This window comes from Piliocolobus tephrosceles, chromosome 9 (genome assembly GCF_002776525.5).
Source record: "Piliocolobus tephrosceles isolate RC106 chromosome 9, ASM277652v3, whole genome shotgun sequence".
NCBI lineage: Eukaryota > Metazoa > Chordata > Mammalia > Primates > Cercopithecidae > Piliocolobus > Piliocolobus tephrosceles.
Window position 1 is genome coordinate 98403666 of NC_045442.1, and position 4088 is coordinate 98407753.

The 4088-nt window shown below is 48.1% G+C and overlaps 1 long non-coding RNA gene across 3 annotated transcripts in view; it reads left to right on the top strand.

The window, feature by feature from the left end:
* LOC111546663 overlaps positions 1-3816 on the top strand; it is a 13811-nt gene extending 9995 nt beyond the window's left edge. For all 3 annotated transcript variants that reach the window (XR_002732861.2, XR_002732862.2, XR_002732863.2), the window contains exons 3-4: positions 1268-1404; positions 1631-3816. This is a non-coding gene — a long non-coding RNA (uncharacterized LOC111546663). The remainder of the gene's footprint in view (positions 1-1267; positions 1405-1630) is intronic.
* The last annotated feature ends 272 nt before the right edge of the window (positions 3817-4088 follow it).

The following is a 4088-nucleotide window of genomic DNA, read 5'->3' on the forward strand; positions in this document are numbered from 1 at the left end:
AGGGGAGGGGAGGGGAGGGGAGGGGAGGGGAGGGGAGGGAAGGGAAGGGGAGGGAAGGGAAGGGAAGGGAAGGGAAGGGAAGGGAAGGGAAGGGAAGGGAAGGGAAGGGAAGGGAAGGGCATCAGTCCCTATTTTGTAAATGACTGAACTGCTGCTGCTATGTCCTGGGTTTTTGAGGCAGAGACCCCCTCCCTTCCCAACACTTATGCTCCCCTGCATTGTAAGCAGCCTAGATTCCTGCCCGGGAGTGCAGGGAGCACAGTGGAAGGGTTGTGGAGCAAAGCAGAGGATGCCTGCATCCAGGTCCGCGTGGTGTTATTATTTCTTTTTGTGATTCTAAGCAAGAATCTTCCATTTAGCTTAAAGCAACCAAATATGGCAGCTGAGAGGGAGGTAACATTATCTTTTTCAATATCTTAACCCTAAATGTCCATTTATTTCCCTGGAATGGAGTGTGGATTTTTGGAATTGTTTTTGGCAGGGAAAGGGAAAATATAGGGGTAACATTGTTTTGTTTTCTCTCTCGCTCTCTCTCTCTTATTTTTAATTTTTATTTTGAGATGGAGTCTCGTTCTTTCACCCAGGATGGAGTGGTGCAGCGGTGTGATCTCAGCTCTATCTCTCAGGTTCAAGCAATTCTCCCACTTCAGCCTCCTGAGTAGCTGGGTTTACAGGCACCATGTCCTGCTAATTTTCTTTGTATTTTAAGCAGAGATTAGGTTTCACCATGTTGGTCAGGCTGGTCTCGAACTCCTTACCTCAAGTGATCTGCCCACCCTAGCCTCCCAAAGTGCTGGGATTACCGCACCTGGCCACGTTTTTGTTTGTTTGTTTGTTTTCAATTGAGCTGTGGATGGTAAAGATTTCATGGACTTACTGAACTTGAAGGAATGTGCAGCACTGCCTAAAAGCCTGTGCCTGATTCAGAGGCACTAATGGAGGCTGTGGGTGATGGAGTGGCATCAGCCAGTGGGGCAGGGTGGCAGAGGGCACATGGCACCAGTCCCCAACAGAGCCTCCCATATCCTGCTGCTGCCCGCCTCCTGTGGGGCCACAGACAGTATTTCTCCTGCAAGTAGGCAAGTAAAATGTATGGTTTAGAAACGAGAATTAATAGCAAAGAGTAAGTCCTTGAGCCTCTAGCTGAGGGTGGCTGCCAGGGGTGAGGGTGTGGGAGATGGGCATTGTGGTTAAGAGGAACGCTGAAAGAAAACATCCTGTCTTGCTTTGCTTGCTAATTATTAATCCTCTGTGACTCCCAAACTAGTATGCTGTCCCTGAGGTCAAGAGTCATCCGACTGACGCTTCAGCCCAGGAGTTTGGGCTGCGATGAGCTGTGATTGCACCACCGCCACTGCACTGCAGCCTGGATAACAGAGCTGAGACCTCATCTCTAATAAATAAGTAAATATTTTTTTAAAAAATTCTTTTAAAGAGTCATCTGATTGACAGTCCTCTTTTCTGGAGCTGCAAAGGGCAGGCCCAGGCAGCCCATCTTCCCCCAGAGTGAGCATGAGTTTACAGAGATCTGGGTGTAGCTTAAGAGCCCAGAGAGCGAGAGACAGAGCTTGAAAGTCTTTAAGTCCCTGGCAGGCAGGAAATGTGAGCTTATCTTCTATTCCTCATGCAGCCTGGGCGGAACAGACACACAGGATGTGACCAACACAGATCTATGCACTCATTCTTGGGAGCAGCTGAGCAGAAGGGCCATGTTTCCCGGAAGCCTACTTTCAGCCCAGAGAAGACTCCAGAAGGGTCAGCCACACCCTACTCTCCTCCCGCTTGAGAAGAACTGGCTGACCCACCTCTTGCCCCCACTGTAAATTCTGAACTGACTTCCTAAGAATATCTCAGATCTCAAGAGCGAAGTAGGGCACAGGCGAAGTCGGAAGCACGACCACATTCTCCTTTCATAGAAATGAGCAGGAAACGGAGGCAGGGACACAGCTTCTGGAAACAGGTCAAGCAAAGGGAATGGCTTGGAAAATCACCTTCCATTTGCCTTCAGAGGCAAATAAAACATGAAGGGAAATTCCCAAAGCAAGAAGTGAGATATCTGTGCCTGTCAATCTCAACAAATACCCTAGATACTCAGCGCTCTGTAGTGATTCCAGGGGTGATGGGCCCTAGCTGAGGGCAGGGAAAGAGAGAAACCACCCCTCACGATTCCTCCATTCACAGCATTGCAAGCTTAAGGTCTGATTTCATTGTTAAAGCCACACTCACAAGGACACACACTCTATTCGAGCATTATTATTCATATAATACAAGTAACTTAATAGGCATTCCCTGAACCTTCCTGGTGCTTTAAAAACAATGCCCACTAGTTTACAGACTTTCCAGGAATGTATAAAGGAAGACACGTCTGCTGATCAGCCAACCTCATGGCCTATGGTGTTCAGCATGAAGCACCCCTCTCTGGCCCTGGACAGGGCTTTCATTTGTGTGCCTCCCAAACTTGGCCGTTCCTTTCTGGCGTTGTCTTCAAGCTCTGATTACTGGGCAGTGAGCCTATTAATCTTGAATGAAATGAAGTCTCCGCCACTTCCATTTGAAAAAGAAATAGCTTTGCCTTTTCCATTTGATTCGACAGTATAAAATATTTATGATTCCTCTGGCACCTCCAATGCCCCCTCTCTCCCATCGATTCTCTCAGTCGGCACTAAGTGCTCACTTGGTGGCAAGTACTTGTTATCCATCAGGGACAGCCAGGGGATGACAACAGCCAGGAAGCCCAGCTGCTCCAGGACCATCGGGTCACCAGAAAATCTTCTGCTTTTCCCCTGGGGGGCTCTTGTGAGTTTCCAAGCCCCCACAGCCACCTTGTAGAGGATTTTGCTGCTGTAGGCTCTGAGGTCCAGCTTTTCCACCTTACTTTCTTCCATTGGTGTGTTCCTTCTATAATCACACACAAGCACAACTGACACCTTTGGATCTCCTGTGACATCTAGGGCCAAGCCAGGGCAATTGGGAACAGGGTTGGACTGTGGGGTCTAGAGTTGCACCCCAGAGGGCTCTGACCTCTAGGCTGTTTGATTAACCCACATGCAGCAGTTAGATTTCCCAGAGGGGAAAGCACCTAGTTGGTGTTTCTGAAGTTAACGAGAGGTTTTCCTCTTGCCTCTCCAAAGTGACTCCTAGGCTGGCTGAGGTGGCTCATGCCTGTAATCTCAACGAATTTGGGAGGCCAAGGCAAGAGAATCACTTGAGACCAGGAGTTTAAGACCAGCCAGGACGACATAGCGAGATGCCATTTCTACATAAAAAAAATTTTTTTCATTAGCTGGACATGGTGGCACACACAGATAGTCCCAGCTACTTGGGAGGCTGAGGCTGGAAGATCACTTGAGCCCAGGAGTTTGAGGCTGCAGTGAGCTATCATTTCATCAGCAAACTCCAGTCTGTGCAACAGAGCAAAACCCCATCTCTTTAAAAGAAAAAAAATGACTTCTGTTCACTCCTTGCTGGTCCCCATACAATATCCCTGACCTCCTGATAGCAGTAATCCCTTCAGACTCACTCCCTGTTGTAGATGTAGAAAATAGTGCTGGGAGTAACGGAAAACAGAATGATCTCAATTTAACAAAAGAAAGATACAGAGCTCCGTGCATCTCCAAAACCTTCCATTCCTCAGTTCCCAGGCTGTATGATGAGGATAGGGAGGATAGCCACCATTCCGAGTTATTAGGAAGGTTATATGTTATAAAGCCTGAAACAGTGCCTGGCACTTAGAAAGTGCTTAGTGAAAGCTGGGCGTGGGGCTCATGCCTGTAATCCCAGCACTTTGGGAGGCCGAGGTCAAGATGGGCCAAGGTGGTCAGGAATTCAAGACCAACCTGACCAACATGGTGAAACTCCATCTCTACTAAAAACACAAAAATTATCTGGGCATGGTGGTGGGCACGTGTAATCCCAGCTACTCGGGAGGCTGAGGTCAGAGAATCACTTGAACCCAGGAGGTAGAGGTTGCAGTGAGCCAAGATCAGGCCACTGCACTCCAGCCTGGATGACAGAGGGAGACTCCATTAAAAAAAAAAAAAAAAAAAAAGTGCTTAGTAAATACGAGCTAGCATTGTTGGTGTAATGGT